This window comes from Magnolia sinica, chromosome 8, assembly GCF_029962835.1.
Source record: "Magnolia sinica isolate HGM2019 chromosome 8, MsV1, whole genome shotgun sequence".
Lineage (NCBI taxonomy): Eukaryota > Viridiplantae > Streptophyta > Magnoliopsida > Magnoliales > Magnoliaceae > Magnolia > Magnolia sinica.
In genome coordinates, this window is record NC_080580.1 from 44,327,255 (window position 1) to 44,352,710 (window position 25,456).

Consider the following 25,456-nt stretch of genomic DNA (forward strand, 5'->3'; position numbering starts at 1 on the left):
ATCCTGGTGTTTCTCGCAAGATCCAATCCGTTCAGTAGTTTTACCTCGCAAAACCATTCAGGAAGTGACAGTTTTCAATTGGTTTCGGTGTGGCCCACATAACTTTTCTTTGCACCATTCGTCCTCCGTTTAGACGGTTGAAAACCGATCTTTCGTTGTTTCTTGATATTTTGCCACCTAGGCTTAAATAATAGGGACCGTGGGCTCCTGATGGACGGTCCGGATTGGTCCTTTGAAGAGTGATGGTGGCCCACGAGATTCACCCGCAGGCTCTGTTGCGAAACTGAGCCTGCGCGTTTTAGCGCTGTGATGATCGGCGGGCCCCAGGAAGATGTTTCATGGAAAATTCATACCGTCCATTGTATTTAGGACGAAAAATCATGCAGACAGACCCAGACCGAGCTGATTTCAATATGGTCCACAAGTTCTTCTACTCCGTCGTCCATCTTCTATTTGGACGGTAATCTTCCTGTTATTACGTTCATGGGTCCAAAAGGACACCTAAGTGAGGCTTATAGGTACCCCTTGGACACAATGGAAGGTTCTGATCATCAGAATTCATGATGGGTGGGTCCCACAAGCTAAAAACAGTAATCGGCGGTGAAGGCGCTGGAGTTTGAGATTTCTTTAAAGAAATATCGGTCAGCGCACGCTGACCGATTTCTTGAGTTATGGCGCGCGTCCAACCCTATACCACCCCGTATACACGCGTCACGTGTTTGGGTTCCAAGGTGATGTATGTGTAAAATCTGATCCGTCCATCCGTTCACTCATCTCATTTTAACCGTGGGGGACTGAAGATGAAGCGCATTCATACAGCAGGTGGGCCCTAATTCACTGATTTATAGGCTGATCTGTCCGTTGGGACACTTCCAGAGAGATCCGATAGTTCAAATTTTACTTGTATGGTTCATTTATGATCCTCAGGCCACATATGGAGTTTCGAGCTAAATAGGTGGTAAAAACCTTGTGATCTTACATTCTGGCTGACTTCTAGGCCACTTGAGCTTCAGCTTCTCAATTTCCTTGGATCTCTGGTGTGTAAATCCGTCGATCTTGGTCCCATGGAGTCCGTACCTTGCCTTGGTGAATTCTGAGTGTTAACTCCATACTTTTAGTACCTTATTTCGATCCAAGCTCGTAAATATAACCTGCATCACAAATACGATTAAACGAGCCATTAAACAGTATCATACTTGTAAATTCAAGTAATAATTGGGGTCTGATATGCAATATTTGACCCTCAACACAACCCCCAACCAGCATTTTGCTAGTCCCAAGCAAAGTATGCGAAAAAAAATAAGTTGACAATTACGAGACAATTCTTGTGAAACCGAGTGATATTTTGAGAAACGAGTCAGATACGACAAATCTAAGATCCATGAATTGTTAGGTATAATTCTCTCTTAGACTCAAGCACATGGTAAACTTCATAATTAAGTTCAAAGTATTAGTTCATCAATTAGAACAATTCTAAACATTGAATTCCATGGATGCATAGTCTAATCTCGACTTATCAACATTAAAATTCACTTCTCTATTTAAGGATATCATTGGTAACCAATAAGAGAATTCATGATAACCAAAACTTGCCTCTCACATCATCTTTTCATTCTTTTAATTTTTTATTTTTTTTTCTAAGTAATACCAAGAAGGGGAATCAAATCCTCACTTATAGGGAGCAAACCTATAGTAAAGACTGTTCGCCCAATCCATTCAATTTTCCAAGTTCGTTCCTTTCATGTTTAGGGATTACCAAGTTAGTCCTTCAATATTGAACTGAAACCTCAATGTCTAAGCGAGATGTGACATGTAAAATTATGATTCAGTCAATGTTTAAAACTTCTAATCATGGATTGATAAGTCACTCTCAACCGTGAAATTTATTAGACAACTAAATCCAAGAGACATAAATTACCAACATCATGTATCTTGTAAGTCTAAATTCAAGACGGCCATCAAAATCACTTCGCATTCACAAGAAGTTCCAGAAAAATTTTAAAATTTTCACAATTTTTGTTCAAGACCAAGAAAATGCTGAGTAGGTCACCTAATCTCCCACCCTCAACCTAAAATTTACATTGTCCTCAATGTAAAAGATATGAGCTTGCAATGCACTTGGGACAACGAAAAGTAAATATGAAGTGATGGGAAGATAATACCTGGATGATGAGTCGAGAGACACTTTCCAAGAGATCGCAGCATGGGCATCGGTCAGCACGAGAGAGAAGGCAACACAAAAATAACAAAAATAAAATCCTACCTATACCACTTTCGTAGGTGCTCTCGATTGCATTTAGCGTATGCAACAAGCCTTTAAACCCCTAGGTTGCCCCTAGTGGATGAGTTGTAGTCTCGTGAGGGTTTGCAGTAATGTTACCCACAAACATTGAACTAACTAATGATAAAAACGAACTGAAATGAAGAGCTGGGTTGCCTCCCAGGAGCGCTAAGTTTACCGTCTTCAGCCAGACAAATAAAGCAACTACCCTAGTCCTATGAAAGCGATAAACCTACATATACCTCTATCAGACTAGGAGATCAATCCTGGTAAACAGGAGCAGTCAGGGGCATGGACATGTCCTCTGAATCAAATTTCTCGACAAATGGTTTCAATCAATGTCCATTGACTTTAAACTCCTTGCCATTGTCGGGATCTCTTATCTCAACGGCCCCATGAGGAAAAACAGTAACAACAATGTAAGGGCCGGTCCAACGAGATCGAAGCTTACCCGGAAAGAGATGTAATCGAGAATTGTACAAAAGGACCTTCTGACCAGGTGTGAATGATTTTCGCAAAATGTGTTGGTCATGAAATTCTTTCATCTTGTCCTTGTAAATTCTCGAATTATCGTACGCATCATTCCGGATTTCCTCAAGTTCATTTAATTGAAGTTTGCGTGGCGAGCCAGCGTTGTACAAGTTGAAATTAAGATTTTTGATTGCCCAGTACGCTTTATGTTCCAATTCCACAGGCAAGTGACAAGCTTTCCCATAGACAAGTCTGAAGGGAGACATTCCAATAGGGGTTTTAAAGGCAGTACGGTATGCCCATAAGGCATCGGTCAATCGGATTGACTAATCCTTACATCAGGGTTAACCGTTTTCTCCAAGATGTGTTTAATTTTCCTATTAGAAATCTCGGCTTGCCCACTTGTCTGTGGGTGGTACGGGGTGATCACCTTATGAGAGATACCGTATTTCTTCATTAAGCTCTCAAATGGTTTATTGCAAAAGTATGAGCCCCCATCACTAATGATAGCTCGAGGCGTTCCGAATCGAGAAAGGATGTTTTCTTTTAGGAATTTAATGACCGTACGATGGTCATTAGTTTGACACGGAATTGCTTCGACCCATTTAGTGACATAATCCACAGCGAGCAAAATATATAGATTTTCAAATGATTGGGGGAATGGTCCCATGAAATCTATGCCCCAGCAATCAAATGCTTCAATAATAAGGATGGGATTCAAAGGCATCGTATTTCGACGGGACAATGCTCCCAATTTCTGACAACGCTCACAAGCTTTGCAAAACTCATGAGTGTCCCTAAAAATAGTGGGCCAATAAAAGCCACACTGCAGAATCTTGGCCGTGGTCTTTTTAGCAGAAAAGTGATCACCACAGGCCTGTGAGTGACAGAAGGAGATGACGCTCTGATGCTCATCATCTGGTACACATCTCCTTAGGATTTGGTCTGGGCAATATTTAAATAAATAAGGATCATCCTAGAAAAAGTTGCGCACCTCGGTGAAGAATTTCTTCTTATCTTGCACAGTCCACTGTGTCGGTATGGCACCTGTAGCAAGATAATTAGCAATATCAGCGAACCAAGGTAAATGGGAGACTCTGAACAGTTGTTCATCAGGGAACACGTCGTTGATATGGGTCATCTCAAGGGAATCAGAGGTATTAAGGCGAGACAGATGATCGGCCACTACGTTCTCTACTTCCTTTTTATCTTTAATTTTCAAATCAAATTCTTGGAGTAGAAGGATCCATCGTATCAGGAGGGGCTTAGAATCATTCTTAGAAAGAAGATACTTAAGTGCCGCATGATCTGTGTAGATAATGATCTTGGATCCGATCAAGTAGGACCTAAATTTATCCAAAGCGAACATTACGGCTAGGAGTTCCCTTTCCATAGTCGAATAGTTCACTTGGGCAGAATTTAAAGTTCTACTTGCGTAATAAATGACGTAGGGCCTCTTATATTTTCTCTGGCCTAGAACCGCCTCAAGAGCATAATCAGAAACGTCGCACATAAGCTCAAAAGGAAGGCTCCAATCGGGTGGCTGCATGATGGGTGCAGTGGTTAACATGCCCTTAAGCTTGGTGAAAGCTTCCTGGCATTGCTCAGTCCACTCGTATGGTGCATCCTTTTACAAAAGATTACATAAGGGACGAGAGAGGAGACTAAAGTCCTTTATGAATCGTCTATAAAATCCTGCGTGTCCTAAGAAGGATCGCACATCTCTGATGTTCTTAGGCGGAGGTAGGTTAGAGATAAGATCGATTTTTGCCTTATCCACCTCGATTCCTTTGGACGAGATAATATGTCCAAGGACAATTTCCTTCTGAACCATGAAATGACACTTCTCCCAATTAAATACCAAGTTCTTTTCTTCACATCTTTTCAGCACACATTTAAGATTTTCCAAGCACTTGCTGAAAGATGGACCGTAAACAGAGAAATCGTCCATGAAGACCTCTAGATATTGCCCCACCATATCAGAAAAGATACTAAGCATACATCGCTGAAAGGTGGCAGGGGCATTACATAGTCCGAATGGCATCTTTCGATAGGCAAAGGTGCCGTAGGGACATGTAAATGTGATCTTTTTCTGGTCTTCAGGGGCTATCTCTATCTGGTTGTAGCCCGAATACCCGTCAAGGAAATTGTAATAGGAATGACCAGTTAACCTTTCCAGGATCTGATCAATGAATGGTAAATGAAAGTGGTCTTTCCTCATGACGGTATTCAACTTCCTGTAGTCAATGCACATTCTCCAACCAGTAGTGACTCTAGTTGGCACGAGTTCATTATTAGCATTGGCTACGATGGTGATTCCGGACTTCTTAGGGACCACTTGAGTTGGACTCACCCATTGATTATCAGATATAGGGTATATGATACCCACGTCCAATAGTTTAAGAACTTCGGCCTTAACCACTTCCTTCATGTTTGGATTTAATCTACATTATGGTTGCCGAGCGGTTTTTACATTATCCTCAAGATATATGCGGTGAGTACAAATCGAGGGATCGATTCCCTTGAGGTCCACTATCGTCTATCCCAAGGCTCCTTTTGCTCAATGAGAGTAGATATGAGCATACTCTCCTGTTCTTTCTCCAGGTGGGCAGAGATCACCACCGGGTATGTCTCATCTTGACCTAAATAGGCATATTTCAAATCAGAGGGCAAAGGTTTTAGATCAAGCTTCGGCGGCTTGAGGTTAGACGGTAGAGGCACTACATCGGTTTGTGGCAATTCTTCAAATTGTGGCCTCCACCGGTTAACTTCAAGTACCGGTGCAGTATCAAGCAAGGCGCACGTCTCCCTAATCATGTCATCATCAAAATCATGGGAGTGGGCCAGGCACGTCTCTAGATGGTTGAAGGATAAGATTAGAGGTGTCGTATCTTCCACGAAAGAGTCAATCATGTTAATGTCATGGAAATCGTCATCATCCTCTGAGTTGCTGCCGTTATTGAAAAAGATTTTTGACTCCAATGTCAAATTTCCAAAAGACATAGTCATGACACCATTCCTGCAATTGATAATTGCATTTGACGTGGCAAGGAATGGGCGACTAAGAATGACGAAAATCTGAGTGCTCATGTTATTGATGGGTTCAATGTCCAGGATGATAAAATCTACAGGGTAGTAAAATCTATCGACCCGGACTAACACATCCTCAATTAACCCTCTTGGTACACGAACAGAGTGATCAACAAGTTGTAGTGTAGTCAGGGTGGGTTTTAATTCACCCAAACCTAACTGTTTGTATACCGAGTAGGGAATCAGATTTACGCTCGCTCCTAAGTCAAGAAGTGCGTGATCAATTCGATGGTTCCCGATTACATATGATATAGTTGGGCTACTGGGATCCTTGAATTTCTGCGGCACGTCTTGCTTCAGGATGGCACTCACTTTCTCAGTCAAGAAGATTTTCTTTTGAATACTTTGCCGTCGTTTGGTCGTACATAAGTCTTTCAGAAATTTGGCATATGAAGGTATCTGTTTCACGACATCAAGTAGGGGAATGTTGACTTTCACTTGTTTCAACACCTCTAGGATATCCTGAGAGTTAGAGAGAGGTTTTGGTGAAACCAACCGTTAGGGGAACGAAGCAACTGGCTTCTCTAGAAGTTCCGGTTCTAATTTTTGTGGGGCATCACTAGATCCATCATTGTTGTCCTCTCCTGATTCTTGAGGCTTTTCGGCCCTAACCGGAAGAGTTTTATCAATGATCTTTCCACTCCTAAGAGTGGTGATGGATTTAACGTGCCCCATCTGATTTGAAGAGTTGGGATCATTAATCTCGTACTGCGGTTTAGGATTGGGGAGAGGTTGTGCAGGAAGCATCCCCTTTTCTATAACCGTCATACGAGAATCTATCTTTTGCATAAAATCTCTAATTCCCCGCATTACCTGAGTCAGCTCTTGTATGGAATTTTGAACCGGTTCCTCTTGAGGTTTCACTTGATTTGGATTTTGATTGAAGAAACCTTAAGGGGTAGCCGTTTGTCCATTCCTCCAACTAAAGTTTGGATGATTTTTCCAACCAGGATTGTACGTATTGGAGTTAGGTCCAGTAAAAGGTCTTTGATAGTTGTTTACGGCATTAGCTTGTTCATTCAATACTCCTCGAAAGGCGGGTATTGTAGGACAACTTTCAGTTGTATGAATGTTGCAATCACAGATGCCGTAAACAATTTCATTAACCTTATCCTTCTTTCCTTCCATGGCCTCAACTTTCCTTTTGAGCGTAGTCACTTTACACTTGAGATCATCCTCTTCTTTCAAGAGATATAATCCACTTTTCTCCTTTAATTGAGTCGGCCTAGATGTGGTGTTTGATTTTGAGTAATAGTCCCAAGATTGTGTTTTTTCAGCCAGACTGTCGAGGTAGTCCCATACCTCGTCAACCTCTTTATTAATGAACTCTCCATTACACATTGTCTCAACCATTTGGCGCATGGAAGATGTCAGTCCGTCGTAGAAGAAATTTGTAATGCGCCACGTTTCAAATCCGTGTTGTGGGCATGAACTGACCAAATCTTTGAACCTTTCCCAACATTGGAAGAATGGTTCATCTTCCTTTTGGGCAAAGTTCATGATTGCTTTTCTGAGGGTAATCATTTTATGATGTGGGAAGAATTTTTTTATGAATTTCCTCTGCATGTCGTTCCATGTGCCAATGGATCTAGGACGCAGTGAATGTAACCACGTCTTAGCCTTCTCTTTTAAGGAAAAAGGAAAGAGTTTCAGCCTGATTGTATCCTTAGACACATTAGAAAAATATAATGTAATTATAATCTCATCGAACTCTTTCAAATGTAAATATGGATTTTCTGGTTCAAGTCCATAGAATTTGGGAAGGAGTTGGATAACTCCTGGCTTGATGTCCATTTGTCCTGTGTTTTCAGGAAAAATCATGCATGAGGGCGTACTCACTCCCGCCGGTTGTAGATAATCTCATAAAGTACGAGGCGAGGGTACCTGATGCACCTCATTCTCATCTTGGGTATCCTCCACCCTGGGTAGAAGTAGAGGAGGTTGGTCTTCAGCTATAACTTCAGTTAACTTAGGAGATTTCGAGCGGTGTCTAGTCCTGCGATGGATAGTCAACCCCTCAACCAATCCTCCTTCAGTCAAGAGACGTCGAGTGTCGTCACGGGCCCACTTGGGCATGAAACACTCGCAGCCCTCAATCAAATTTGAAACCTAATCCTAAGAAAGAAAATCTAAAAAGAAAGAGAGGGTTGGAAAGAAGTTACCAAATTGGAGGCCCTAAGTTAAAGACCTGCAAAAGAAAACAAACAAGTCAGTTTCGAAAGAGAAGGTTTAGAATGAAAATCCTTAAAAAGAAAGATAGAGGTAAATTAGTTTCTAAAAGAAGAAAAGTCTAACTAGAAAGTAAATTACTAAAAGAGAACTGAAAAATAGAAAGTAGAGAAAGAACTCACCGAATTAGAAATTTCTATTTTAAAGGCCTACAAAATAAGAAAGTTAGTTTCTAAACAAAAAGTCTACAAGTAGCAAATTTCTAAAAATAAATTAGAAAACAAAGTTAGATTCTAAAAGAGTTAAAATTAGAAAGTTACTAAAAATAAAAATAGAAAGTTAATTTCTAAAAATGGAAATAACTAACCTAGTTTCTAAAAACAAAAGAGGAAAATTTCTAAAAATAAACTATTTCCTACAAATAGGAAAATACTAGAATTAGAAGATTTCTAAAATTTAAACCCTAATTTTAAAAGTAGAAAAAGTAGAGAAATTAGGAAGGAATTACCAATTTAGGAACTTATGTCAGGATCCTACAAAACATGGAAACAAGTTAGTTCTAGAAATCAATTAAAAACCTAAAACTAAAGTTAGTCAAATTCTAATATTAAACTAATTCTAAACCTAATTAATTTCAGAAAATCGCAACCGTCAGTCCCCGGCAACGGCGCCAAAAACTTGTTCACTCCCCAAGTATAGGGTTGTGATGTAGTAATAAACTCGGTGAGACCGAGGTCGAATCCCAAGGGACTGATACTTGTACGTTATCTGAAACTAGGTAGAAATAGAACTAGCTTAAGATGAAATCTAAATTCAATATAAAGTGATGAATAATGGTGAGAGATTAATCTAAAACTTAAGAGAAATCAGAGACAGGAAACTAGGGATTCCGAGGATCCACTTGTAGAAATCAGGGAGATTTTACACCTGCTTCAAGAATCATAGAACTTAACTGAACTTACCTGATATAAGTTTCAAGAGATGAAAGGTATATGAATTAGAATGGATTCCATCACCAAACCATGCCCATGAGACAAAGTAACCAACAGAATTAAACTAATTACCAACCAATCAACATGTTATGAGGGTTAGGAAGGGTACCGTCATCCGACCATGCCCATGAGACTATGGTGAACAACTGGGTTTCCTGACGTCATAAACATGAAAAAATTAAAGAAACATGCTCAAAGCCATCGCAGACCTGTTGTAATTTTAGTCACAACAAACCATTAAAAACTGAAAACATTCCATTCCAATCAACCCAATACCAAATCCATTCAGTTTAAACAAGAATTATAGGCATAAAATTCTTCCCATCATGCTACAAGCTTCACCCCTTAGCCCTAGCTAAGGGGTTTAGCCACACATGAATGGGCTAGACCCTTTAGACAAAGTAAATAAACAAAAAGAAATAGAAAAGAACAAGAAGGAAAGAAAAGAACATATATCACTTCCTCCAGCCTCACGTCCAGCCACGTCCCCCCTCTCCCTCTCGTCTCCTCCTTTTTAAAGATGAAAGGCTTCCTCCTAGAGCTGCTGTGGAGTCCCAAAAGAAATAGGCTGCGGAAGAGGTCTTTACGCAGCAAAGTCGGTGCGTATATGCCCCTTACGCAGTAAAAATCTTAGCCTCATAATTCCACTTTTCCTGGTAGTTCCTCTAGAAGATCAACGTCTCTTGGGACGTTTTTGAGTGGCCTACACGGTGGACGGATCAGATCAACTGTATGATCATCACCGAGACCACACCACAGCCCGCAATAGTCGGCGGCGTCCGGATGTGCAACAGGGATGCGAATCCCTTTCGCTGTTGCACTGGTGGGGCCTAATCCTGGTGTTTCTCGCAAGATCCAATCCGTTCAGTAGTTTTACCTCGCAAAACCATTCAGGAAGTGACGGTTTTCAATTGGTTTCGGTGTGGCCCACATAACTTTTCTTTGCACCATTCGTCCTCCGTTTAGACGGTTGAAAACCGATCTTTCGTTGTTTCTTGATATTTTGCCACCTAGGCTTAGATGATAGGGACCGTGGGCTCCTGATGGACGGTCCGGATTGGTCCTTTGAAGAGTGATGGTGGCCCACGAGATTCGCCCGCAGGCTCTGTTGCGAAACAGAGCCTGCGCGTTTTAGCGCTGTGATGATCGGCGGGCCCCAGGAAGATGTTTCATGGAAAATTCATACCGTCCATTGTATTTAGGACGAAAAATCATGCAGACAGACCCAGACCGAGCTGATTTCAATGTGGTCCACAAGTTCTTCTACTCCGTCGTCCATCTTCTATTTGGACGGTAATCTTCCTGTTATTACGTTCATGGGTCCAAAAGGACACCTAAGTGAGGCTTATAGGTACCCCTTGGACACAATGGAAGGTTCTGATCATCAGAATTCATGATGGGTGGGTCCCACAAGCTAAAAACAGTAATCGGCGGTGAAGGCGCTGGAGTTTGAGATTTCTTTAAAGAAATATCGGTCAGCGCACGCTGACCGATTTCTTGAGTTATGGCGCGCGTCCAGCCCTATACCACCCCGTATACACGCGTCACGTGTTTGGGTTCCAAGGTGATGTATGTGTAAAATCTGATCCGTCCATCCGTTCACTCATCTCATTTTAACCGTGGGGACTGAAGATGAAGCGCATTCATACAGCAGGTGGGCCCTAATTCACTGATTTATAGGCTGATCTGTCCGTTGGGACACTTCCAGAGGGATCCGATGGTTCAAATTTTACTTGTATGGTTCATTTATGATCCTCAGGCCACATATGGAGTTTTGAGCTAAACGGATGGTGAAACCTTGTGATCTTGCATTCTGGCTGACTTCTAGGTCACTTGAGCTTCAACTTCTCAATTTTCTTGGATCTCTGGTGTGTAAATCCGTTGATCTTGGTCCCATGGAGTCTGTACCTTGCCTTGGTGAATTCTGAGTGTTAACTCCATACTTTTAGCACCTTATTTCGATCCAAGCTCGTAAATACAACCTGCATCACAAATACGATTAAACGAGCTATTAAACAGTATCATACTTGTAAATTCGAGTAATAATTGGGGTCTGATATGCAATATTTGACCCTCAACACGTCACCCTAACTAATGCGATGCATGAATAATGTTAACCGGGTATTTAGTTAATTCCGTTCTTCCAGCAGACTGGAAAACTAATACACCCCACGTATCAATGCCCTCAACTAGTTGCGAATCCTAAGCCCCTCAACATGTGAGGCCAGGGCTCCGCGATCCTTGATCCCGTCGGGTTCCCCATCCCTGACTTCAAGTACATGGGGAGTGCTAAGAAAAGGGATTACTCACGGTCACTACGGGGAGGCTCATCAACCCAATGTAGGCCGATAGCTCGGCTACAGTGTCCCATTCCACCATGTCTGGTTCACGAGTCGGTGGATCGGCTCCAATTGGTTATCAATGGGCTATAACAGTTGTAGGGTATTCCAGGTTCCATATATATGTGACCAAGCAGGGTTAACAAACAAGGTTGGTCAGTAAATAGACTAGGCCGCATGAATTCAGGCGAGTACGTGACAGACGACATCGGGTACGAGCAACTCATGTAGTCGAACTATTGCCGCCCATATACACCCGCCTAAATCCATGGGTTTAGTCTCAGGATAGTCCTACTAACGGGACCACCTACACTCTTCTCATGTTCCTGACCAACCCAAGGGTTTGATGGTAATCCACGACATGCCAACGGTCAGGGTCATCAACTAACATAAACAATATCATGCATCCATATTTCTTAACACACAATTCAGATTTTTCCTACAAAGCAAGCTAACAATATTATGAAACAAATGTGCATATGTGGTGTGTGGGTTAGTGAGGAAGCTAAGCATTTCATATATCTTATAGAACCAAATTGCACAAGAGTTAATGAATCATACATACCATAAGGCAACATTATATAGGAACCAAACAAGCTATGAACATGCAATCATCCATTTATACCAATTCATGTGAGAGGCAGTAAACACTCTCTAACTATTCTATGTAAATTGAGAGGATCAAGGGTAAGGTCTTTCCTAGGTTTCCTCTAAATTCTCCAAATACATCATCCAAGCAATCAAAATCATTAGATTCATAATAAAATTGGTGCTAGGCCACCTAAGGATAATAGTCTACACCTATGGATCATTAAAGACTAGGAAAACAACCTACGAACGTCGAACTCGGTGTCGATCGGCTGGAATCCTAAGACAACGTACTTGCATATTAGAATCTCATATGAATCCACCCTCAACATGAGGGATTTCTAAGAGATGAGGGTTTACTTACTCAATCGGTGGAGATAAGCTCTTCCGGTTGTGGGTGAAGGATTTGTTGAGGAAGAGGTGAGGAGTTACAAGAATCGGTCTCCTTTGGGCCCCATTGGATCTATAGCCTACCTTCCTTCTTCTTCACCCCCCTTCCTCTCTTCTTCCTTTCTTCTTTCTCCCTTTTATCTCTTCTCTCTTTCCTTTTTTCTAGGGCAAAATCGTATGGGAAGAGGGGTGCCTAAAAGAAGCTCCTTTTATAATGTCAGATTTGGTGCAAATGGCCCCAAGTGTTGGGTTTTTACTATACTAGCCCTATGAGAGGGTTTTTCTAGCCTTTAGGTCCCACTATGGTTTATACAAGTCGATATACATCGTAAGATAGTTAGCCCTATTGATGATCTACGTATGGATACGTTCGGCCCCCCATTTGGATGTGCCAATCAATGAATATGATTGGAAGTCTGTTTAACGGTCACCGATGGTCAATCGGGGCCGCGGCTATACGGATATGAGAAGGGAAATATCTTTACTCCACGTGTGAAGTTTAGTTGCAAACTGACGGTCCAAAACTCTCAACTTTGCATAAGAGTAGACGACCTAATTCACTTAAGTTTCAGCTTATTCTTTTAGGGTATTTGCACTTCTCATGCACTCGTCCTTTGGCTCAAGTTGAGCGGTTCTGGACCATTCCTAGGTCCGACTCTGGCGATAGACGTCAATCCCAGTAAGACGAATATTACTCTATAATTTTATAACTAGTGGCCCACCAACGAACGGTCCAGAGCTTATTCGAAAAATCGGGGCATTTCTGGAATGAATTAGGTATTGAGATTTCTCGTGGGTGATGATTAGGGTTTGGATTAACTATGTTCATAGTGTGGCCTATTTATAACTAGTGAAAGTGGAGATTTAGTCATGATTACTCTAAACTGTCAGTTTTAGGCTAAAAGAGTAAGGGGGTTGATTTGGTCTATTAGTCAAGATCCAGGCCTTATTTGATTCGGCTCTGGTTAGATCTTTTAATTTAGTCATGATTGTCTTGATTAGTTAGCGATGGGTCGGTTAGATTTGGGTCCTATGTGAGTAAATCATGGGGCTACACCTGATGTTCAAGTGATCGGGCGGATTCGTTGGCTTCCTACAATTGATTAATTTAACTTGTGTGGTTCTTTATTAGTTTCACCCTTGTATATACTAACATTGAGTGCTAATGGTCATTAAGTGATATTATAAGTTAATTACACGAAAAAAAATTTCAAGGATTTTTGGGAAATCCAAAACAGTAAAAATCCAGGATGTTACAACTTCTCACCAGGGTTCTTAGCACTTATAAGACCCAAACTGACTCAAACCTGGCCCTGACTTGTTCCAGCAATCGGCGAGTCAAATCGGCACTCTTCTTCTTTTTCTTTCCTTTCTTTTCTTTCTTTTTTCCTTTCTTCCTCTTTCTTTCTTTCTCTTTTCTTTTCCTCTTTCTTTCTCTCTCTTTTTTTTTCTTCTCCTTTTCTTGCTGGTACGTCCATCAGGAGCCGGCCGTTTGGCTAGAGTTGGCTCTCTCTCTCTCTCTCTCTCCCATTCTTGTTTCTTTCTTGTAGGACGGACAGACTTTTTATAGCTTGTCTGAACCTAGGTATACTTCTGTGTAAGAAGAAGTTATTCAGCACGAAGCTTGGGCATAAACCTTACGCAGCAGACTTGCGCCACCGGAAAAACAGGGCTGCGGTGTGGTTTTTCCATGTGTGAGATCAGCAAAACCCGATCTTCTTGGTTCCTTCTTTCTTTTTTAGCGTCGTGGAGAGGATCGAAGGTCCATCCTCCTTGTTTTGAACAACTCAGATCAAAGCCAGGTAACCGTATTTGGGTTTCCTATATCGAAGAGTTATAATCGTCTTGGATTCTTGGTGTCATTCGTGGAGGGGTTTTTGCGGACAGCCTCCATTTGGTAATACAATTGGGTTGCGTATGGAAAGGTAGGGGTTTGGTTGGATTTAACCTAGGAATGAGATGAATGGTTTTGATCGTCCGGATCGATCATAAAAATGGCCCACAACTCATCCTATTGGAACATTGTCCGTTTGGATATCGTACAGTGAGAAGTGGAGTTTTTTGGATCAAACACTGTTTGACCGTGTCCCTGGTTTAACGAGTTAGAGTTGGGGTTCGATTGGAATCGTCCCCTGTACACAATGGTCGATTCAGATCTTTTAGATTGATCATGATGATGGGTCATGATCACTCCAGACGGACACTGTCCATTTATATTACAGTGTAGAGGCCCTCTTTCTGCTAGTGATCACTTGTATATCCATGTACTTGTGTGTGAGACGGTTTCGTCCGGGCTACCTAATGAACGGTTTGGATTGGCCGTCCAATCCCTGATGGTGGGCCCAACACGATCTAGCAGACCTTGTCCATTCCTTGCATGTGGCAGGAGGGTTCTTTCCTCTTCCGTTCGAATAACGTCGGGTTAAACAGAGTTTGACCCGACTTCTCACTTGGTGCATAGCTAGTGCGCGCGCGTTGTGCACACGCATTGCAGGTGGGGTCTACTTATGATGTTTGCGAGGGATCCGCTCCGTTTATATGAAGGGAAATGTCCATCTATGGCTAACTACGAGGTTTCTTCACTTGATGGATACCAAAATCAACGGTTAATGGGTTGATCTGTCAAATAGGTCACTTTTACAATGATATAAGGGCTGAAATTCGATGTGTATGGTTAATTTATAATATATAGGCATGGTATAAAATTTTACATTCAACGGATATTGAGAACCATGTGATCTAGAATTTGGGGGTTTAGGTTAGTGGCATTTTCTACAGTTCTACATGATTATATGCGCCTTTCTAACCAATTCTTACAAAAGAATTTACATCTAAATCATTATGGATAAGGAGTTATTCGCCAATTCATTTAAGGGAAGGTAAACATGTTAAATCACATATGGATGGTTTTGTCTCAAAATTAACGGTCAGATTGCTGGATCTATGAATGAGGATCATTTCCAATAGTTAGATTTGTATTAGAGAATAGATGTAAGGTTATGATAGTTAGATTTGTATCGTACACATGTACGTATTAGGTTAAGTCTTATGGTAACACTTCAATATTCAGTATTGAAAAGTTCGGGGTGTTACAACAACACCTATTTTACACAGCTAGTAAAAAACCTGAGCTCCAAGGGCCCATCATGTTGTGCATGTACATCAACTTCATCCATCATATGGGCTCTTCAATGTTAAGCACAACATACGATCCCAAAACCTGCGATGTGGGCGAGACCCTGACTGTAGGGTCCACTTTAATATATGTATAATATGTCTACTCTGTCCAACCAAAGCTATAATCCCAGCTAAATGCTTTAGTCTCAGTTTTAACAACCGAGAATAAAAAAAACTTTTATAGCCTTGGTTCTTTTAACTGTAGCTAAAAGAACTTTAAATACAAATTTTAGCCTCAATTGCCTGCAAACAAAATTAAATCTATTTTAAACCTCGATTTTTTTTACAACTAATGCTAAAGCTTTTAGCCACATGAATTTTTGGCATCAACTGAGGCTAAATTCAATTTTTAACTTCATTTCTCAACAACCGAGGTTAAATTTAACTTTTCACCTTAGTTGATGCAAATCAAAACTAAATTTAGCCTTGATTTCTATCAACTGAAGTTAGTAATATCATAATCAACCAATGATTAAACATGTGCATGTTTCACCCATTTAATCCCCATCAAGACAAAACAATCAGCACAATACCAACAAAACAATTAATGGTCAATTTTAAAATTTCAAAACAAGATAAAATCACAAATCCTTGACTAAAGGTTACACGTTGCACACAAATGCATTTAACTAACAAATTGCTAGAGAAAACAAAAATCAGGCATGGGTCGCAACCAATTTTTCCAAAAGCAGATTGATTGATTCTGGTATAGAGAAGACAAGCTGAGCATAGATAAGAGTATGTAATATTTGCTATTAAAGAAAAATACAGCACCTTTTTCCTAAAAAGCTAATAAAAATATGCAAATTAAACCTTAATAGAGGTTGCTATTATGTACATAGTTTGTAAAAGAAATAATAATAATTTTAGTTTATCATTTTTAGTTGGTTTTTAACTTGCCCGTGAATTATATTTCCCACCTTTTACATAAAAAATTTTCACCCACTAAAATGCTAAAGAATAGGGAACCTCAGGAATTAAAACACAAGTGCACGAATCTGCAAGTGACAACACAAGTGCTTTACACTTACGCAAAATTGGCAGGCTTACGCAAGATCCAGGCCGTTCACAAGCCTCATCTGTGATGAATACACACTGGCCCAAATATCAGGCTGGATTGCTTGAGGTCCAGATATCAGGTTGGGCCCTACATGCATGTTGGATGTGAACCGTTGGTTATCCGTTTTCAACAATACATTTTTCTGGTACTACATCTGGCTCACCTAACAAGTGGACAGCCTGTCCTGTGAGGGCTGATATTCTATAGGACCTACCTGATGAACAGCACAGGTCTGGCATGTGTACTACTTTGGCATATGTGTGGTCATTCCCTCGTTCACAGAGATAGACCAACTGCAAACTTACCAGGTGCATCCGTCATGTGCCTTTTCGGTGTTTGCAAGATCTTCAAACCAGTTTAATGCCCAGGTAAAACACCGTAGCTGTGTGATAATTTCTAGGATGGAGGATAAGATTGGAAAACTATATCATAATCAGCCCAAAATCTGTGACTTGAAGAGATGGCTATTGTTGATACTCTGGTTTCAGAAACCACATACCTCCATTAGAGTCCTTTTTCAATGTCGCCATCTCCTTGAGAAGATTTTTAGACAGGGGCAGATCTTTGGAGGGTATGTTGTCTGTGAAATGCTTCACTATAGCGGCTGTAGTGGTACTGCCACCCCTTAACTGTATGAATGTACAAAGCTGGCCAGTCACCTCCGGCGCTAAATGTGTTTTAATTATGGGAGCCCTTGCACGAAGGCTAAAAAGTCTACTTTCCAGCCTCAGTTGCATTGGAATTCAGGCAAAAGTCTACTGTTTTTTTTTTTTTTTAGCCTCAATAGTATTGGAACCGAGGCCAAAAGCCTACTTTTTTTTTTTTTTTTTTTTTTTTTTTAATTTTTCCCTCCACTGAGCTCGTAAAGAATTCAATGGTGGGCATTTCCATCCCTACTGTTTCCTATAGCGTGGCCCATTTGAGTATTGGATCTGACTCATTTTTGATATCTCATCCTAAAATGATCCTGAGAAACTGATGGATGGAGTTGATTTTACGTAAACATCTTGGTGGGCCCACAGAGCTTTGTGTCGTAGGAGCTCTCTGCAACACTGTTGCAGCAAAACTCGCGTCTGATGAAATTGGCCTCTATTCGATTATGGTGGCCGACCTGATGAGTGTATCAGATTCAATTTGAAGACGGGCATGGTTACACACAACCCCACCTCTATTCATGGCAGGGATCTCACACATGTTTTCCAGATGGGCACGTATGGCACGAACACAGCACCGAGTTCAGTAATGCGTTCACGTGGCAAAGCTCTGTGAGCCCCACAATGATGAGTGTGTTATATCCACATCGTCTATCAAAATTTCCAAATCATTTTAAGATATTAGCCCAAAAATAAGCAGATCCAAAGCACCAACTACACCACAAGAAACAGTGATGATTGAACGCCTACCATTGAAAACTTGCTGGGGGCCACAGAAGTTTTGGATCAAGATGTTATTTATGCACTCCCTTCATCGAGGTCTGTGTGACCTTATGAACAGATTGGATGAAAAACAAACTTCATGGTGGGCCTTAAGAGAGTTTCAACGGTGGAACTCATTGTGGCCATTGTTTTATGCTGTGTGGTTTACATTAGCGTTTGATCTTTCTCAAATTTTGGCTCATAAGATAAAATGATATGGAAAAATGGATGGACGGTGTGGATATAACACATACATCATGGTGGGCCCACCAAAAACACACTACCGACCTCGGCGCCGTGATGTAGGCTACGCGATCCGAGTCCGGAGTTTTCTGTCCTGAAAAACCTATAAATGGCATTTGCCCGTATTTCGGTTTCTCCCTCCATGGCTCGAATCCTCTCGCAAAACCTAATAAGATCCTCTTCATCCTCGTTTTTCTCCTCCCCACATTGCCCTTCCATCTCGCCTCCTCCTTCTCGCCTCCTAAATCTCCGAAACCGATCGAATCAGTCGGATAAATCGCATCTGATCGAGGTTTATCTCGATCCCGACGGATCTAATGGAGACATCCTTGGCATGCGCAGGCTCGAGGATGCCATCCACTGCATAATCTTCCGTCGATCAGCGCCGGACTGGCTCCCATTTATGCCCGACTCCTCGTGTTGGATTCCACCTCGTAAGCGGCCACACAGCATTTCTGAATTGGTCGGAAGGCTGGCGAATCCGCTGTCGGAGGAGGAAGCGATGTCTCTGACAATGGTACGAGGCTGGCCTTCGTCGGCGTACTTCATAGAAGGTACGGACATTTATTTCTAGGGTTTCGTTTGGGAAGATATCTATTCGGTTGCAGGAATTTTGGATTTCATGTTGGTTTGATTTGGAAAAAATTGGTTTTGGATTGATACTGGGTGAAAATTTTCATTTTTTATATGATGAGTTCTGCTTATTTAGTCGTAAAAATTTTGGAAGTGGGCTTTTCGTAGATTCGATGTGGAATTTTTTTACTTTTTTTTTTTTAAATTTTTTTTAAATAATGTTGATTTTAGGTGGTTTGAATCGATTTTGCTATTCTAGGATCTGTCGTTTATTTCTGGAAATGTGTTAGCTTGTGTAAATTTCTGATGAATTTTGGGTGTTTAGTGGGTCTGAGTAATTTTCCTTTGATACCCAGTCGATGCATCTTGATGTAGAAAATCAGATCTGGAGCTGTGTATTTCAAACGCAAAACCAGAATTCTCAAACAAACACTTCTGAGGGACTGCTTGTTTAGGATTGAGGCTGTTAATGCATACTTCTGAAAATTTAAGCCATTAATAGAGAAACCGACAGAGAAAGCTGGTTTTTTCATGATAGGCTATGTTAACTTCATTTCTGAATCAGAATGTTTGAAGAAGGGCTTAGCTTTATTGAAGTTAAGGTTCTCTGATGCTTTCTTGGTTCTTAGAACCAGAGTACTAATATTTTGATGAAAGGCATACAATTCAACAATGTATGGTTTGTTTGCAGTGTAGTAAGCAGTATTTTTTCCCACTTAAGGTTGCATTTGGATGCACTATTATTTGGATTGTGATTATTAGTAAAGCAGAAAGAGCCAAATTCCAATTTTGCATTCACATGAAGGGACTTTGCTCCTGATTGCAATTGTTTTACTCTTAAAGTTGGATTTGGACCTGGAAGAAATGTTTTATTTGAGGCTACTTGCTTAGTATGAGTACTCAGAAACAACATTAGGTTTTGTCATTTCTTCCTGATTAAACTCAATGTTCACAATACAATTCACATGTGCATCCAAACATGCATATGAGTTTAGAAGCCAAACAAATCAGTTTAAAACAGAAAGATGATTGATCATGTTATTGCTTGCATGTATCCATATTAGATTTCTTTTTCATTTATAACATCAGTTCGTGCATATGTACTTGCTGTACATCAGTCCAACTTGCATCCTCATGTGGGGCAATGGAACATGATCAACCAGGTGATTCTACACTTGCCCTCTTGCATATTATGGCATTGAAAATGTTATCACGACCATAGGAACATATTTCTCCCTTGTTAATTCCATGAAGTTGTTGTTGTGGCTGTATTGGAGTTATTGATTGTAAGGCACCATCACTGATGCCATTAAGCCTGTCCTGAAGTATGAAAATGAAATTCCTGTCTTTTTTTTAAAAAAAAAAATTCTCGTCGAGGCTTTGTTTTTATGTACATTTATTAGTTAGTGAACATCACTGTTGTGGGCAGCTTTGTGCTTTATAATGCATGATTAATGGTTCCAAAAACAAAAAACAAAAGCCATTTATATTGTTTTGCTTGCATGTTATATGGTTCACAGGTTCTTGGAGCATTTGAATAGTCTGGCAATAATCCATTGCCTCCAGAGATATGGCTACTCCCTTATGTTCTACATATTCATCCACGTTTATAGTGATTTTTTGCCCCTCAGCTGTATATAGTTTTTATCTCCGTGCAATTCATGCTTATACTACGTCAACAGTTGGAAATCCTGATTACTGCTCAAACATTTGATGTCTGATCAGATTTAGGTTGGAGATTGGGGATTCCAATTGGACAGTAGAAAAAAAAAATGAGAACATTAAATTTAAAATTAGAAAACAAAAAGATTAATTGGGTTATCATGAATAACGATTTGTTAACTTCAAATAGACAACAAACTGTAAAAACTCAAAATCTACTCAAATCCAATTATGCACTTGGTTTTTTCTTTCTTTGACTCTCAAACATTTTGCAGGCGTGATTACTTAAAGTTTCTCGAATTTTCTTTCCTTTTCTTTCTTTTCTAAGTCTACAAGAGCATCCTATAAAATCCTTCAATTTCTCACTGCGCAGGAAGGATGTGGTGTCACTGCCGAATGGTTTATCTGCCCATGTCGTACTTGTATGGGAAGAGGTTTGTTGGTCTAATCACACCATTAATTTTGTCATTGAGAAAGGAGCTCTACATGACCTTGTATCAACGAGTAGATTGGAATCAAGCCTGTAATTTGTGTGCAAAGGTTAGTTACATCACTGTCTTTCTGATGCACTCAATAAGTTTGTTTTCTTTTTTTTTTCTTTTTTTTTTTTTTTTTGAAAAATTCTTGTATCGTTTACCTATGGACATGAGCACTGTAATCAGCCATTCAGTCTTTTTGCAAATGGATTATTGGTAAAACTTCATGATTTTGGGAAACAACAAGTTGGGTGAGTGGCCATCACTGTGGGTTTGAGTTTACTAGAACTAGATAGCTCTTATTTCACTCAAAACCTACATCAACAAAGAGGAGTTATGTTTTTTCTTCCATTTTCCATTTTCTGAAGCTGTTATAGTTTTTGAGTTTACTAGAACTAGATAGCTCTGATTTTGCATGACGATTGTTTACAAAGGTCAACTAAAGCCAGATCAGCCAGAATGAGATGAAGAAGCTTCTACCCATTGTGGATGCCAGCTCTTCTGATTCAGGTGACCTTATGCTTACCAAGCATTTTGTATAAACGGTTTGTATCATTGAACGAGGCCCAAATCCTATGTCTAGAATCCCAGCGCATCCTGTTTTAGTATGTTGGGATTTATGTAAGACAACCTTTGATTGGGATACTTGTTTCCATCTTCTATCTGATCTTGGAATACTTGTGTTCTTCTTTCATTGAATTGAATGATCTTTGATGGTTTACTGATAATCTTCAATCTATTTGAGCGATTTCAAGCTGTGACTGGTTAGATACTAGTTCTTGAAAGCTATCTCGACTGATTGATTTTTCTTATACTTCTCTATTATCCGATCTTATAATACTTCTGTTTGAATAATTTCTTTTTAAAAATAATCATTTATTCGATTCACCGCAGCAATTTTTAGCTGCAAACGATCTTAATTACTGTCCTTTGAAACCGAATCCAAGAGAATCTATTGACAGAAGCATTTCAAAGCATCTGAGTTTTCTTGATTTCCGTTCTTGTAAACAGAATTTCGAAAACCATTTGCCGGCAATTAGTAGCTTCTTTGTTAATAGTTTGATTTTAGCTGTAACGAATTTTCAAAAAGGGGAATCCCCTGGTGGGTAGAGATGTTAGAGGAATCTGCACAAGAAAAAATACCTCATCTTAGAAGTTCAAAAGTGTACTTTCAAGTTGTTAATATTTTGATTTCCTTGGAAATGGAATTTCAAAAATCTTTACATGATTCTGCTTCTTTTCTTTTTCTTTCTTTCTTTCTTTTTTTTTTTTTTTTGAATTTTTTAATATATCGAGTATTAGTTGTTGATAAGCTCTGTTTTTATTCAAAATCAGTAGGTTCTTCATTTGATTTTTCTTTTTTTATTTTCTCTTTTAAATTCACCGCAGACTGTTTGTTTGATTTCTTTTTGTGCAATCTCTGGGGTATATCACGCTTTTGTATGATCTCTCTTGATTTATGTCTATCTTCTTACAATTTTGTGTTTCTATTTTCAGGCAAACATAGACACATATCTCATATCGATGGCCAAACAACACATTATGTTGCTTCTCTTTGTATTTCTATTCTGGACAGTACTGTTTTCTGAAACATCTGCAATCACTGATCCTTTGCATGGTAATTTGAATATTTTTATTGCTTATCCTTTTATTGTTTGTATTTTATTTTTGGGTGAAAGTTTTGATAGATCATTTGGGAGAATATACTGACTTGGAAGGGTTAAAGACTTTAACACCCTCACTCAGATGAATATGCGGGCTGTTTTTGTATTTGTCCTCGACAGCCTATTTTCAGGCCATAAAATGAAGGTCTGGAACTTAGGATTTGGCAACTGTGGTTCCAGATCTTGAACCAGCAGGAATCGATCTTCTTTCTAAAATGCTTTGCTTGACCGAGCAGAATAATCACAGCCCGGAATGCACTTGAGCATGAATATTTCAAGGATCTTGGGTTGGTACCATCACTCTCTCTCTCTCTCTCTCTCTCTCTCTCTCTCTCTCTCTATATTATATACCTCATGGGTTTGAATGTGTAGTTTTCTTTTCATTTTTCGGTTGTGGTTTCTGAACTGGTTTGAATGAGAACCAGTGCTTGGGTTTTGCCTCAGTTCAAATTACTTAGGGGAGGGAATTCTCTTCTTGAGGAAGATACTATACAGCTTCCATATTAAGATTGTTTTGAGTGAAACTTCTCTGCTTTCATGCTTCATGAAATGGAATACTTATCATGCTTTCAAAAAATTTCATGTTTCATGAAATGGAATACTTATCATGCTTTCAAAAAAAAAAAAAAGGGGAAAAAAAGAAGAGAAATAAGGCAACATTTGTAGAAACTGAAATCCCAGAGAATACTGTGCATAATAATGCCTAAAGACCAAATGGAATTCTCACACTTTCTTTTTCTTAGTACAGAAATTCTAACACTTCCACTCAGCAGATCAAATGGAATTCCTGAGTTACCCCTTCTCTTTTCTCATTGCAGGGCCTTTACATCTCCCTGAACTTCCCACCCCAACTCACTCTGGATGGTATTTTGTTGGTGGTGACCCTGATGGAGAAAGCTGGGAAGGAATCAAATGCTCTGGAGATGCCATTCATTCCATGTAACACATAACCTTCTGTTCTTATGTGTCTTCAATTTCTCTTATTGTGCAAACTATTTTTACTGTGGAAAAATAGTAGAAGCCATCAAGGGTGGTGGAGGCTCAGTTCGCATTGGGGCCACAGGAACAATTGACTCCTAGATGACCAGGAAATTGAATCCATGATGAAAAAAATGTCGCAAACATCAACTTCCCCAAGGAGACCTCCAACAATCCCAGTCTCAGTGCCATGTGGTGCAATTCCAAAAAAAACACAACCAAGGAAAAATTTTCTCAATGAAGCCAGCAGCAGCAATGGCAGTTTTTTTTTTTTGAAAACTTTAAATAGACCATTAATTGTTTTGTTGGTATTGTGCTGATTGTTGTCTTGATGGATGTTAAATGGGTGAAACATGCAAAGGTTCAATCATTGGTTGATTATAATATTGTTAGCTTTTGTTGATAGAAACTAGATTTAGCCTCGGTTATTGATAAATGATGTAAAAAATTGAATTTAGCCTCAGTTGATGCCAACAAAGGCTAAATCTATCTTTAGTCTAAGTTTTGCCTAAGTTACCTAAACTGAGACTGCAACTCCTGTGGCTAAAGGCTTTAGCCTCAGTTGTTGAGAACTGAGGTTAAAAATAGATTTAGCTTCAATTGGAGGCAACTGAGGCTAAAATTTGGATTTAGTTTCAGTTGGAAACAATGGAGGCTAAAATTTTGATTTGGCCTCATTTCGAGAAAACTGAAGCTAAAAAGGTTCTTTTAGCTTCACTTGAAGAACCGAGGCTATAAAAGTCATTTTAGCCTCGGTTGCTAAAACTGAGGTTAAAGCCTTTAGCCATGGGGGTTTCATCCTCGGTTTGGATAACTGAGGCAAAACTGAGGCTAAAGGCTTTTAGCCTCAGTTTTTAACCTTTTTAGCCACAGTTTTGAACTGAGGCTAAAGGCCCATTTTCTTATAGTGTTAGATGGCCCGTCATATGATGTAGAGCATGTCACAGACGGTTCTATGGCCAAGATGGACCAGAAGAGGCCCGATCACAAGCGAAAGTGATCGAGATCGTCAGCATTCAAAACGGATGTATCTCGCAAACCGGAATGAGCTATCAGACGTACCATATATGATTTTAGGATAGGGCGAGCTACTTTAGCCACCCAACCTACTATGCTGGGTTGCCCACGCCGAATTTGCGAAATACCATCAAATCAATGGTTAAAATCCTGTTTTATTTTCATTTTTACATCCATTAGGCTTTAGGAGTTGCGCCCAACATGAAAAGTGCTTAGAATAATTAGGAGAAAATCATGGTTCGGCCAAATGGGACACTTACTATTTTTGGCCGAAAGCCATGTGCACCGGTAGACATCATGACCAGCTATAAATAGTAAGTTTACTATTTATAGGAACTCGCGATTTCTAGGAGTTTTAGTTGTAGTTTGATTTGGAAACTTCTCCTATGGCTTAATATCCCTATTTTTAAGGAAGGTTGTGAAGTCGTTTATTTCATTCATCAATCAAATTATGAATTTAATAGAATTTATTTATATTTTGCTTGTTTATTTCTCGTGGATTCGTGAAGTCGCTCGGAGGAGTTCCGTGGATTCAAAACAGTTATCCCTTTGAGGAAGACGGTGCTCAATCTCGTTTCCTTCCTTGCGTCACCATTTGTTGGAGGTTGTGCTCGATGATTAGAATCAGAGGTCGACCCGACCTGATGTTCAAGCCCATCACGCACCGCTCTTTCTTGGGTCCCTCAAATTCTGGCGAATAGTTCAACCAAAGATAAAGCCTTATCGATAGAGGCTCCAGTCGCGAGAACATAAAGCTTACTTTTTTTTTTCTTTTTCTTTTAATTCTCAGCAGATCTCTCTCATGACGATATCCTCAATGTTCCTCTCCTTCTCCTCTCCGTTGTCCATTCATCTGTCCCCAAAACTCCCC

The 25,456-nt window shown here is 40.0% G+C and overlaps 1 long non-coding RNA gene and 1 other non-coding gene across 3 annotated transcripts; both read left to right on the forward strand.

The window, feature by feature from the left end:
- The first annotated feature begins 7,253 nt into the window (after positions 1-7,253).
- Positions 7,254-7,360, forward strand: LOC131254456 (small nucleolar RNA R71). Its single transcript, XR_009175569.1, has one exon. It is a non-coding gene; the product is annotated as a small nucleolar RNA R71 (small nucleolar RNA).
- Positions 7,361-21,150: 13,790 nt separating this feature from the next.
- Positions 21,151-23,980, forward strand: LOC131253280 (uncharacterized). Of its 2 annotated transcripts, XR_009175071.1 has the most exons (4): positions 21,151-21,436; positions 22,424-22,544; positions 22,711-23,173; positions 23,235-23,980. It is a non-coding gene; the product is annotated as an uncharacterized LOC131253280 (long non-coding RNA). The 2 variants fall into 2 exon arrangements; XR_009175070.1 differs by having other exon boundaries at positions 22,424-23,173.
- The last annotated feature ends 1,476 nt before the right edge of the window (positions 23,981-25,456 follow it).